This window comes from Chelonia mydas, chromosome 2, assembly GCF_015237465.2.
Source record: "Chelonia mydas isolate rCheMyd1 chromosome 2, rCheMyd1.pri.v2, whole genome shotgun sequence".
NCBI classification, from domain to species: Eukaryota; Metazoa; Chordata; order Testudines; family Cheloniidae; genus Chelonia; species Chelonia mydas.
In genome coordinates, this window is record NC_057850.1 from 152,442,084 (window position 1) to 152,456,373 (window position 14,290).

The following is a 14,290-nucleotide window of genomic DNA, read 5'->3' on the forward strand; positions in this document are numbered from 1 at the left end:
TAAATATTCTGAAGGGTTTAACAATCTAGTAAAATGCTGATCATGTCTCTAGCAACCCTTTCTTGTCAAACTGAAATAATCTAAGCCTTTTACACAGCACACAGTGTTTTTAGGCTATGATGTGGTGATTGTGGGCTTCATCCTGCATTCCTTGGGCAACCAAAATACCCATAAATATCAGCAAGAGTTTTGCCTGTGTTAAGGTGAGTACATTTGTGCCCAAAGTAACCCACAGTCAATGAGCACCCAAAAGAAGATAACGTTTAACACACAATGATGGTTTGATCAATAACACTTTTAGATCAATTTTAAAACTAGGTTGAATAGTGAAGAAATTGAAGTTAAATTTCTGAGGAAAGACTTATACTAGAATACAACAACAAAAATAAGAACAGATGTTAAGGCTGATTCCCCGCTCTGGCACTTCGAGCGCAGAAAGTGCGGGCCCGCAAGTATTCTAAAAATTAATACTGGCCACTCCAGGCTGGTATTAAACTCCCAAGGTTACAGCTTCTCTCCCACCTTGGATGGGTAGATGCTGCCACCACCCAAGTGCAAAAAACCCAGGAAGGCGCACTTTGGAATTTCTCCCTTTGGATTACCCTCAAGCCCTTTCACTCCTCCTCTCCCCGCCCCCCTTCCAGGGGGGCAAGAGCTGAGAAAGAAAGCAAAGGAAATTAGCTGTTGCCACCCGCTAATTAAACAACCTACGCACAAACCTCTTAGGACACAAAAACTCAATCCTGTTCTTTAAAAAGGTAAATTTTATTCAAAACAAAAAGAAAGAAAATACATCTGCAACTTAGGCTATTGCTAGATTTTAAAAGAGCAAATGTAATAATTAAGCATCAAGAATGGTTTTCTTGAGGTCCAGTTTAATGGTTACAAGCAAAACAAAAGCATTTGGGGGTTAGCAGAGAGGAGTCCATAAGCCTTACAGAAATAAGAGATAAACCTAATTGCGTCTTTCTAGACATTTGCTGATCTACTTACATATCTGGGGTTTTAAATTGAGTAGTTTCTAGGTATGATCTGGTGATTTTCATACCTGGTTCACAGCTTTTTACAGTGTAGCTCCAGCCCTGTTTTTGCTCTGTCTCCTCTCCCTTTGTCTGTCTGTCTCTGTTGTTCTCTGGAGAAAGCTTTTTTTTCCAAATTTTAAAAAGTTTTAGCCCTCCCATTGGCTCTTTTGGTCAGGTGCCCACTCCCTTCCTTTTACCTATGGGCTTTTTTAACCCTTTACAGGTAAAGCAAGTGGAGAATAGCTACTAACAGGGATTTTGTAGCTGGCTGTCCATAAAAGAGAGCTATCCCCCCTTCATTTATCACAACAGACTAATAGTTTTTTTATACACCATTTATTGTAAATGAAGAAAATTAGGAAAGCCTGTTGGAAAAGATACATAGAAAGTTGAATCCTTAAAAGAGATACAATTATATTGTCTTTCCTACTGAACAGCTAGACAAATCCACTAGGGCAACTACAACTAGTTGACTACATGGAAAAGTATTACAGCTGTGCCTCATTCTCTATGTTGGATGCTAATTCACTGAGTGAAATCCAAAGTGACAGTGATTACTGAATTTACAAGCCCTTAATGATCTAGGACCAGGTTCGTGTTATCTCAGAAATCGCCTTTCTCTCTCTTTGCTTCCTCAAACCTATGTTTGACAGGAATGTTTTAGCTGCCTGTCCCAAGGTGGAGTTTGCTAGACCCTGAGGCATGCAATTCTCATTGCTTTTTGGAAGTAGCTCCTGTTATAAATCCATCTAAGTCTCAGTTTGGTCTAATTTTAAAGCTTGTATGTGTGTTCAAGTTTTCTTAAAAATGAAGTTTTGGGAACATCTGTTGTTTAGCTCATCAGACTGGTCTTCTGATCTATTTTCTTCAGGGTTGTTAGGACCAAATTATGACTTGCAGTGTGGGTGCACTACAGGGATGGGGAGGGGCTGAATGAGTTGAGATGAGATCCGTATATGTTCCTTTATTTTATTGTGCCTGCCAAGTAACTGCTGTAAATGCCCTGAAGGTACAGATAAAGAGACAGAGCATACTTGAACAAGCTGGAGCAGGTAAGTTTTAATGTTAGCCCCCTCCCCCACCGTAGTCCCCAGGAAGTAGAAAAACAAAAAGATGAATTAGGAAAGACTTGGTAAGATAAATAGATGGTGCATTTACAATCTGTCCTGTGTAAAGGGTGACATGTAGCCCTGAAAGCTCTTTCAAGCAGGAGTAACAACTGGAGTTGGGCAAAAATTTTTCAGTGAAAAATACAGATTCAACTACACCAAAATGTTTCACGAATTTGTGTTGTTTTTGCAGAATTGTTTGTTTTGAAACAAAACAAATGTGTGGGTTTTTTTTAAACTACTTTGTTTTAAACATTCCTTTTATTTTTAAAAATTCAAAAATACTTACAAATGGTTGAAATCGGGGGAAAAAAACAAAATGTTTTGTTTTACCCCAACTTTTTTAACTTTGAAAACTTTTGTTTTTGGTCTGACGCAAAATGATTTTTTTTTAACTTTCCAAAATTGCCAGTGAATGGAAAAATCAGTTGTGGGTTTTTTTTATTATTTTTTTTAACCCAGCTGTAGTGACAACACAGTTAGTCAGCAAAACATCAAACCAGAAAGAGGATAAACATAATATTTAGCATCTTCAGATTGTTGCCTTTTTTCACACTAACCCCTTAATAAGTGCCAGCATAATCACAAACTCATCCATGATGTTCTTTAAACAAAATTAATAAATGAATATAAGATGTCCAGAGAGAAGATACAGTTTGGGGATCCCAGGCATCGCTCTTTATACAGGGAAGATTGTAAATGCACAACCTAGTACAGGGATGGCCAAACTTATTGGCCCTCTGAGCCGCATATGACAATCTTCAGAAGTTTGTGAGCCAGGGCACACCTGCCTGGTGCCGGGGCTTGGGGCATCAGCCCCGCTCCTGCTGAAGCCCCAAGCCCTGGTAGGTGCACCCCGCAGGGCTGAAGCTCCAAGATCCCCCTTCCTGCTGGGCAGAAGCCCCTACCCCACCACCCTGCTGCAAGGCAGAGGTCCTGAGCTCCCCCCCCGCCCCAAGCTTGGTAGGTGGAGATGGAGGAGGGGGGAGTGTGTGAGCGGGGTCTGCAGGCTACACTTTAATGGTAAAAGAGCTGCATGTGGCTCGCAAGCCACAGTTTGGCCACCCCTGACCTAGTAAATGTCCCCTTGACTTCCTGCCTTCTCATCACTGTGCAAGGAAACTTCATTTATTGTGTCACTGGGTGGATGCTGTTACATAATGTCCAGATGCTTTGTTCATGATTTCTGTTTGACAGTGAAAACTTGTCTTCTTAGTTAAACAGTGGAGGTAAAGAAGGGAGAACTGAAATAAATGTGAGACTGGAAGAAGCTGAGTGTTATATATCAGTTGTGAATGGTATTTTTTTGTGGGCGAGGTGGGTAAGATTGTATTAATTAGAAACAGGTCAGATGTCTGGAGCCAAAATCCTCCCATCACACCTGTGTAATTCCCATTGCACTTCAACCCTATTGCATAGCCTGGGTGAGGGCTGAATTTGGCCCCTCGTGTCCTATAAGTATTACCCGCATTTTCTTTCTTAGCCCAAATATGACATCTATTACCTTGTGCTTAAATGACACAGCTAAGCACCAAAACAACAACAAAAGTATGTAGAATGTGTATATTATGTATGTGTTTTTTATAAAGGCTAGTTTTAGATGAAATCATTTTAGTTTACAAAACTTAAGAGCACCCTTCACATATAGAATACATAAAATTCCTTACAAAAGGACTTCTGAGCAGCTTCCAGGGACTTCTTACTTCCTAGTCCCAAAATATTTTGCTGATCTCAGCAATGCTCACTTGACCCCTGCTATATTTGAGCTAGGAATATCTGTTTCCTGTAGTGATGATGCTTTCATCTCACCAGCTGTACTTCTTTTCCTTTCTCACGTTTCCTTTGCTTCTCTTTAATTTCTCATCCTTTCTTTTAAATTTTATTCAATTATTTTTCTCTACTAGTTTTCTCATGGATATCATTTTTCGTCCGTCCACCCCCCCCACCCCCCAACCCCTGGTTTCTCTTTACATGTGCAACACCTTTTTAATGCTGGGCCACAAAACATTGTGGAGGCATAAATTTTGCAGCTTCATGTGATTTCTGATTGCAGGGTTTCATCCCAGACTATACAATTCCCAATACTTTGACCCACAGGAAACTTGGAGATACTTGCTAGTCACCAGAAATCCCTGGGCTTTGTGGAATAGAAGCAATGATTATTGCCAATAACAATTCTGTTTTCTGGATGCCTGTCTTTCATAGCCTGGCAGGCCTGATTCCTGCTTTTTCTCTTCAGTTCACTGGAAAAAATGTGAAAAGAAAAATCCTATGGACTTTGTCCTGTCAGCCACTGCTGTTCCCCTGCCTGTCTGAATAACTCAAATCTTAATGTTATGACTCTGAATTGTTTGTTTGCAGGCAACTTTTGAGGGCAAGGAATAGATTGTGTCTGTTGTTAATACTACTCTTCTAATTTGGCCTATATTTTCACTCCCCTACTCATGAGTCCTCCTGCTTCATTTTTCAGGTCTTCCTACTTGCCCAATGTGTTTCTTATTCAAAGGCTTGTAAATTCTGAGTGGGTGCTTCTGGGATTGTCTAATGCCTCACTGTGATACTCTGTTTGCATTTCTTAGTTAGGACATGGCTCAGTGCTTCACAGGGTCAGACCCTTCATCTGTTCCAAGTCTTTTGGGGGTGGCAGGTTGGGGTAAATCTTTTTCAGTCAGAAGGGAAATTTGCTTTGTCTGCATGGGCCACTTTCTTCATTAGGCTGATGCTCTCACTCCCAAGTTGTAAGAATTTGATTTTCTCCCTACATTTCCCCAGGATGGCACCAATTATTACCTTTCTTCTCCAAGTTTTTGGACATCTGTTCCTTAATGCTCACTGGACACTTATATTTCCTGTTGTGTGCTTGGGTAATTTACTGTATGAACATAGAGACTCAATTGTGTTGTAAGACAGTATGAAGTAGGTGGTGTAGTCCGTTATAGTTTCTCTAAATTCTATGGAGATATGCCTATTTACACAACCTGAAGATCTTGCACATAGTAGTAAAGTTGCCCCTTCTTTCTCAAACATGCACTGAACAGTTGAGAAGAGCGTTAGTAACCTCCCGATACTTCAATGAACTTTTGAAGAATTTGAGCTTGCAGTATGATGAGCCTAAAAGAAATCTTTTCAACATGCTGGTCTTTGCTATGGTCTTAAAAAAACCAACATATACAATTATACAAAGACAAAACCAGGAAAAAAAATCTGAATTGCTTAAAGGCTGTTTTGTTTGACCTGCTTACATTTGTTCTACAAAATTAGCCATTGTAGGTGCCGGATTAAAATATACACTGGCTAATTCTTTTTAATATTATAGCCCACTACAGCATCCAAACTATGCTCGATTGTAGAACAAAGAACTATTATGTACTGCTTTTGTTAAAAATATTCAGCCTCTTGTTGTAGTTGTCAACTGGTCTTTTGGTAATGAATGAACCTAAATTGCTTTCTGTAATTAAATCTGTAGTCAAGTTGGGGAAACTGGCAGAAATATCTACTCCTTTTAACAATCTTTTGATACAGGTATATTCATGTTTAAGTTTTTAGAAAGGTTATCCAAACAATTTTGATAAAAATACCTTTGATTTAAGAACAGAAATATATCTGTAATCACAGAACCTTTTAAGAACGATATCCGGAAGATTAAAGGACATCTCTATGAAAAAAGAGTGCAGTAGTTTTAAAATAGGCTTAAAACTTTGTGTGTAAGTGAGTGGGTCTGATTCTGTACTGTTATATCCATTTTACATTGGTATAACCTAACTGAAATTAATGGAATTGCACTGGCATAAAGTGGGGCAAATGAAGTAGTGAATCAATCTAATTATCTTTTGCATGTGTTGTTTAGCCCTGCATGCCACTATAAGTTACAGGTGTGCTCCATTTTACTGATGTGTCATCCATAATTCAAAACATTAACCACTGGGAAAATGAAGAAGCAGGACAACTTTACAGCAGGTTTCTAATTTGCCTAATAGATGTGTGGATTACAGTGATACTGCATACTAAATGTTTAAATACTTAAATACCACCTGTTATGGAAGCCACATAACTTTATTTTGGGAAATAGATGGTTTCACAAAATGTTTCTTATTGGAGGGAATAAATGGCAACTTTATCTAATTCTTTATTAAATGGTCTGTGTGGGCTTGGTTTTGTAGCTACTGCAAAAGATAAAATGAATAAATAAGAGTTCTGGCTTTTCATTAGGGCCAAATGTTGCTCATCTCCCATTATTAGTCCCCATTACTTAAGTTTGTGTAATACAACAACATTTATACAATGTACAGATAACTTGCTGACAGAAGTACTCTACATGTTAGTTTACTCACTTTCAATACTATATGTGAATGCTGTATGTACAGAGAAATTTTATTAGTACTATTGAAATGGAAATTTATCTGTAAAATGGCTAAAATGTTGCATACTAAATGTGATGATATTACATGTAGTAATTTCTGGCTATGTGAATGAATGTAGCACTCTGGAGCAGGGTATATTTTTTGTTGCATAGAAAGAAGGAAATCCGTGGTTGTGATTTTCTAAAACAGGTGTCATTAAGTTATGTTGACTGCTTCCGAGGTCAATGTATACTCCGTCCTGATTGGTTTAGTAGAAATCAATACATTTTTCTTTGAACTTATGGTGCAGAAAATCCAATAATATATACATACTGGAAGGGAATATGTAGAGCATGGGACTATGAGTTGGCACACACAGGGTTCTGTTCCAGCTACTGTCAGGGTTTTGTTCTGCTACTACCTTGCTCTGGACCTTTGGCAAGTTCCAATCTTTTCCCTTATTTTGCTTCGCTAACAATGGGAATAATACTCAGAAGAGTGTTGTGAAACATTATGAATGTTTGTAAGGCTCTTTGAGAGCCTTGGGGCTTTTCTACACTTGAAACACTACAGCAGCACAGCTCCAGCATCGTAGTGCTTCAGTGGACACTCATGAGAGTGATGGGAGGATTCTCCCATTGGCATATGTAATCCGCCTCCCTGAGAGGGGGTAGCTAGATTAGCAGAACAATTCTTATTCCAGTGGTTAGGCTGGCTTAACTATGTTGCTCAGAGGTGTGGATTTTTTTTTTTTATACCCTTGAGCAGCGTAGCTGAGTCGACTTAACTGTTGAGTGTAGATCTGGTCCTGAATGAAAGTTGCTATGTTAGTGCAAAATAATTGCTATTATGCATGTGTGTTTCATGGCAGGCTCATCAGAATGTTAAGACTTTTTTTTGGGGGGGGGGGGGGGTTCTTCATCCTCCACCCATTACCAGTTTTGTTTTTAAAAGTCAACATTGCATCCTTAAGAAAATCCTGGCATAAATTGAAAGAGTTCTGGATAGTTCTGATTAATTATTTCAGGTTAATTCCTCTGAGAGGAATAACCATTAATACAGGAATAATTTAGAGCCTGATCTGATTAGGACTATTTACATTAAGTGAAATAAGACAGCATGTAGAAGAGTTTGCTGATATGGCCTCTTAGACAGTAGATTCCTTGGGTGTGGACTGTTTCCTTGTACTTGTCTGCAGAGTATCAATTCATAGTGTTCTAAGTAGTAATAATTCAAATCCTTCATGCAAGACATGTCTACTTACAAGAATATTGAAGTTCCGCAGTTGGTGGACTATACATCAAAATGATCTAAACATTATTACATAATGGGTAGTTGAAATAAAGTTGTATCTCATTTTGTGTGAGGTTCTGATTTAAGAAAAACATTTAATTTTATTTTTAGCCTAAGATATCCGTTTTAATTGAGTGTCAAATGTCTGGATTTAAATAAAAGGGCACTTTTCCATTATTTGCATGCATTGGCTATTCTGAACTGATTGCAGAGCATGAGGGAAGAGGGGAATTAGAATAGAAACAAACAATATTATCTGTCTGTCACTGCATCTCTTACTGTAGAAGCACTATAAAATGCTACCCTTATAAATCTAAACATGGAGACCATTGCAAGAGATGTGAAAGGAAAGTGGCAAAACTGTCCCAATGAAAAATATCTTTGGTAGAAAGTTTCTAACAGTGGAAAGGAGATGGACTTTGAATAAGTAAAACTAGCAAGCCACCAAGCTGTGCTTGATTTCTTTGTACCTAATGGATAGGGATAGCTACTGTGTTGTGGATGAAATAAAGTAATCACTTTTTCACATGGCAAAACAGCAATTTGGACTACAACTTAGCCTGGGATCTCTTCTGAAAAGAGGAACAATTTACAACAAATTAAAATGTTTCTAGTACATCAAACCGAGGCTTAGTTGAGCTGTGTCTTGCTGCAGATAAGTCTCATTTCATGTAAAATTATAAGATAAGGCTTTAGCCACTCAACCACTTAAAGCAGGACTTTAAAATAAAGCAGTTGGTTTTATTGTATTCAGAATATACCGTCTTAAAAATGTGTAAATAGTGATACAGTTATGACTTGTTCATTCTTCAAAAGCAAATCCATTTTATTGTTTATAAGAACACACTTTCTAAGTTGTGCTATGGGTGGGTGAGATTCATGTTGAACCACAGATGGAAAAAACACAGGCATGAGACCATCTGTTATGGTTTCATCTGATATTTTGGTCTGCTGTAAAGAGGGGAAAAAAAGACTGAGACCTTATTTTCTGTTGAAGAAGGTTATTTGGTTTTCATTTCTGATTACAAGAATCCAATGAAGAAATGACAAGACAATTATAGGGTTTAACTCTTCACAAGTGTCAGTAGACAAGAATGTGTTACAGCTGGAAATTTTCCCTGTAGGCACAGGTACCATACAGGTGTGTCTGTAAGCCGTTTTTCCAGTGCGTTTTAAAGGGAACACAATCCAACACTTTTCTTAAAAATAAAGTATTTTCATTATTAAACAGAAAATTAAATTTAAAATTAAAATTATTGAGCACTATTATGATGGCAAATACCAATGTTGTAGCTAAGAAGGAAACAAACACCTCTCCTGAGGCTTGATCTACACTTAAAAATTAGATAGACCTAGTTGAGTTCCTGTGCAAAATTTTGTGCCTTGAACACCATAGCTGGGCCAGCCTGACCTCCGATGTAGACTCCTACCTAGCTACTGCCATGTGTGAAGGTGGAAGAACCTCTTGTTGATGTAGAAAGATGTTCTTAACTTTTCTCTTTCTGAGCTCAGGGAGAAAGCACCACTTCCACCCCCTGACTGACCTCAGCAGGCCACCAGCCTGTCTGGGTTTTTGGGGGGAGGGTGCAACCGAAAATCATGACTCAAAGCAGGAGGCTCAGCTCAGAAAGTTTGAAAACTACTCAGGGTGCAGGCAGGGGATAGCTAGGGGCTGTGTACAGGGAGGGCCTCTTCTCCGCCCCCCCGGCCGCCCACAGTTGCTGCTCCCTGAGGGCTCTACTGGCCCTGGAGCTGGGTCCTCCCACCTGGGTGGCACTTACCAGCTGCATTAAATGGACCTGCTTGCTGAGGAGCAGCCCCAGCCCCAGGCATCAGCAGGAGACAAGTGAGCACTGCAGTTGCCTGCTCCATAGCACCATCCAGAGCAGCAGCTGCCCTGCACTGCCCGGCTTCAGCTTTCAGCCTCTGACCTGGCCAGGGCCTCGGGGCGGGAGGGGGCTGGGGGAGAGAAGGAGGGGTGGAGCTGCCCCTGGGACTGCCCCACTCTGACAGTGCAGTTTGGGGGGGCAACACCCCTGTATCCTCCCCCCCCCATCTCTGCCCATGGGCTCAGGGTTCCAGTCCCGCAGGGAGCACCAGGGCTCCTCTGAAATGGCTCATGTCCCCCTGGGGGGCTGCAGACCCCCAGTTCAGAACCACTGGTCTAACCTGCAGTGCAGCAGCAGCAGCAGCATAGCTGCAGTTCTGTACCTGTGCTGCTGTCGTGTAGACATGGGCTTAGTTGTTCCTAACTTTCTAAAAATAATTAATTTGGAGTTGAAATTTCTTGGTCTTAGTTTCAGCTCCAAAATTTTATTTGAGGGGGAAGTTTTGATAAAATCCAGTCACTAAAAATAGTGTTCCACTTCAGAAACACCATTCAGATTCTCTTTTCATTCAGCTAACTTAAAACTGTTTGGGTTTTAAAGGCTTGAACTTTGGGTCCTGTTTTTGAAGCACTGAGTGCCCTGAGCAGCCTGTTAGGACTTCAGTGGAAGATGATGGTGGTCTGAGTCTTGCAGCTGGGACTCCACTTCTCCCATGATTGTGTACATACAGATGTCAGTGAGTACAGGTCACTGTGAACATGTGAAAACCAGAAACATTAGATTGAAATAGTATGTGTCACATTAATTTTCCTAACAAAATAAGGACAAATGTCAGAAGTGGCTTGTTTATCTACTCCCTTGCACCTTTGTGTAGTCACTTACACCTTTACCAAGTGGGTGTACAAAACTACCATTCTGATTAGGTGGTATTGTGCATCCACTCGATATTCATTTTACATAAGTATACGATGTGCAAGCAGGTAGAGAATGAAACTCAATGACTTGGATCCAGATTCTGGACTTCTCGCTCAGGCAAAATTGCCACTGACTGCAGTGGAAGTTTTACCTGAGTAAGAGGGCCATTCTTTCACTTATGTAAGAGAGTGTGGGAATTTGAAAATGGAAACTCTTCTACCCTTGTCAGTCCTTCCTTCTCATTTTGTGCTTTTTTGGAGGGCTGTCTGTGAGCTTGCACTTTCCAGAATTGAACATGTCCCTCAGAGGGTGTGAAATTTGAAATAGGCAGGCTTATAGGTCCCCTTCTGATGACAGCTGGAAGGTTAAGACTCTTAAAATTACATTGATGCGGGGAAAATCCACAATCTATTTTCAGGACCTGAGCTCACTATTACCTCTGTAAATAAGAGGCAAACACTTTTTATCAAATTGGCTACAAACTATATGGTTTATACTCAAAGGGATTTAGAAGTCTAGGCGGTGGACAAGGGGTGCTAATCCCAGCTCAGGAGAGGGGGTGCAAAAGTGCCTTCAAGCTCTTGGCACCAGTCAAATCCCTGGGTGTAAGTGAGAGCGGAAGGTAAGGCCTGTTTATGGAGAATTCTGACAAGTCATCAGATCTGAATATATGCTCTGCCTCACCTGCTGATATTCTTGAAAGTCAGAGTAATGCAACATATAAACTGAAACACTAAATAAAAGGGCTGCATGTTTTACACCCATCTGTAGTTAAATGAGGGGACTCTGTTCCTTGCTGTGCATCTGAATCATTCCTCCCTCCTCCACCAGACAGGCAGACAGGGCCCCCCATGCACACTGCTCCCCTGCACCACACAAAAGTCAGTGTTTGCCACTTCTGTGGCACCAGCTCTCCTTTTTCCTGGGAGCCAATGGAGGTTTCACCTTAGGGGTGGGAGATCATCTCCCTCTCAGCGCTGCAGAGATGAGGCAGAAATTGCTATACAGCCCAAGTTTGTGTTACCTGTCCACAGAGCATCCCCACGCTGAGGGGTCTTGAGTGCAGGGACGATCTGGAAGCTTGACTCATTAGACCTGAGCTGCCAGAAAGTAGGAAGAGGATGTGCCAGGGTTCTCAGAGTGCAGCAATCCTTTGCCTCTGTGCCAGTTACGGGCCTTGTTTCCTGTGGATCTGTGGGGACTTGGAGCAGAGCCACATCTCATTTCAAACCAAGCCCCTTCGTAGAGCGATTTGGGGGAAGCTCTATAAGAAGAGCTTGAAGGAGTTTTTTCCTCCCATCAAACTCCTTCCCAAGGGTATTTCTGAGGCCAGAATGATGTGGATCTGTTTTGAAAAATCTCCATTAGCTACATGCCTAGTGGCAGTTGTAACATTTCCCTCTTGGACGGGTGAGATCAATATGTACAGCCCACTCCTACAGAAAATGCTCAGCTCAGAGTGATCGACCCCTGAGGGCCCCTTTTCGACCTTAGTCAAAGTTTGGGGTGCTGGGGGTGTTCCAGTTGGGAGTAGAAATTGGGGATAGGTATTCCTTTGATGCAGTGGTGTTTATTTACAAAGTCCCATGTCTCCGAATGCAGAGGGAGTCAAATAGCAGGTAACAACTCCTTTTGCTTTTGGTACCGAGAGCACTCTTTTTAGCCTGCACCGCTGGTCCAAAAAACTCTTTCCAAGTTTCTTCCTGAGTCAGCCACGGCAGTGCTTTCAGCTGCTCCTTCAACTTTGCTCTTTTCCAGCTTTGCTGTATATTCTCCCCTATTTCCCCCTCCCGCCCCCAGCCACAACACCCAGTCCAACCCTCGGCCCACCTAGTACTAGTTTCTGGGCAGGCTTTGCTAGGCTTTGCTTTAGGTGTCACTGCCATGCTGTCTGGAGGGGCTCATGACTGGGAATGCTAACCTCAGGGCAGACTGTCAAAAAGGAGGGCAGATACCCCAAACTGGTAGTATGTTCTGTAATTAGATTTCACCAACCTTGTACCTAATGTGAACTCGTGGATCTCTAGAACAGTCTTACCATGAAGTCACAGTGTGTCCCCTTGGGCATTCCCGCCTATTCTGCCACTCAGGCTAGCTGGACTTAGTGATAGTTGGTTGTCATACATCAAAGATCACAAAATATTCAGGTTGCTCCCTGTCCCAAGAAACCAGTCACTTCCCCCAGATCAATTTGTACCTCAGATCTCTCACCAAAGACAACACTTGTAGCTAAACCCATAGTTAACTAAAGAATTATTAACTAGGAAAAAATGAGAGCGTTATTTACAGGATAAAGCAGGCAACATATATGCACAAATAAGTTAGTCTGTGGTTCAAAAAGGTGACAGATGTAATAATCTGTCAGCACTGAATGTCTAACCCAGATTGACCTGGGGAATCACTGCTTTTGTTTCTTAGCTCCAGCCCTGTGAGAGTCCAAACAGTAGAGACAGAGCGAGGGAGTTTTCTTGTGTCCGTGTTTTATCTCCTTCTTCCAGCACTTAAGCTAATGGGATGGGTTTTCTTGCACGTAGCACCTGAATGAGTGTGGGAGGGCCATTAACCTAGTCTTTGCATCATGATGATCCACAATCGCCCACTTAGTTTGGATAGTCCTTGATGGGGGGGGAACCACTCTTCCTGCCAGGATTCACAAGTTCAGAGCAGGCATTTTTACAGTTATGAAGCAAAACGTACATATTACGATATAACATGGGATACATTACAAGTAATACACGTGTAATCTTTGGGTGGGCTACAGTTTACTTCACTGCCCGCATGAAATCTGAGCCCAGCAACAGGGAATCTATTAAGCATACCCAAAACTACCACACGCAATTCCAGAAACTTTTGGATATGGAGTGTTAATTGTGCATCTGCCTAGCAACAGTGACCCAGACACAACTCATTCCTACTCCCCACCCCTAGATCTTTAAAGAGATCCCCCTTTTAGGCACATGGGTCACACATGCAGCAACTTACAAGGATTTTATAGAGTCTAAACACATCCTTACAAGTCTAACACCTATCTTGGACAATAATAACATACAGGTGATCTGGTCTGGTTTCCAGCTATGAATTTGTCAGTGCCTAGCTGATGCCTGCAGCCTTGGCAAGAGCTGGCACTTGGTCTATCAGTGTCACAGTCACCCCTTAACTGCCTCTTACAGCCATCTTAAATAGGGGGTTCACACATCCATTTGAACAAGGTTTGCCAAATAACAAGGGCAAATCCCTTCCCCTTGTGAAGCTCCTGCTCACTATAGGTCTCTCTCCTGCAGGTCTCATTTTGGCAAAACTCTCACTGACTTCAGTCAAACTTTTGTCTGAGTAAGACCTGCAGGATCAGAGCCATTATAAGTAGCTCATACATGTGCTGAGTAAAGGAGTTCACGGATCACAGGCAAGGGCTCTTTGCACTGAATCATACCCATTTTGTCATTTTTCTGCATAAAAACATATTTGTGTAAATAAGGCTAAAAAGAAGCAGGAGTTGAAAAGTTTTAAAATTATTAGCACTCTGTGGGGACAGCAAGCATGGTTGCATTCCGGATAAGAATGCAACTCATGTTGCTGTCAGCTGATTTCTGGATGTTGACCGTAGGGTTGCCAACTTTGTATTTGCAGAAAACTGAACATCCTTGGACTGCCCCTTGTACAAGGCCAAACCCCCACTCACTCCATCCCCACTCCCTCCGTCGCTCGCTCTCCCCCCACCTCGCTCACTCACTCATTTTCCCCAGGCTGGGGTGTCACAGGGGGTGAGGGCTCTGGCTGGGGGT

The 14,290-nt window shown here is 41.6% G+C and overlaps 1 protein-coding gene across 3 annotated transcripts in view; it reads left to right on the forward strand.

Annotated features, from left to right (window-relative positions):
* Positions 1 to 14,290, forward strand: part of PLEKHG4B (pleckstrin homology and RhoGEF domain containing G4B) — a 196,888-nt gene that overhangs the window by 24,399 nt on the left and 158,199 nt on the right. The window contains exon 1 of one of the 3 annotated variants that reach the window (XM_043540382.1): positions 10,289 to 10,329. The exons of the other annotated variants lie outside the window; for them this stretch is intronic. The gene's annotated coding sequence lies outside the window, so the exon portion shown is untranslated. Of the gene's footprint in view, positions 1 to 10,288; positions 10,330 to 14,290 lie in introns of those variants that run through there. 3 annotated transcript variants of the gene reach the window in all.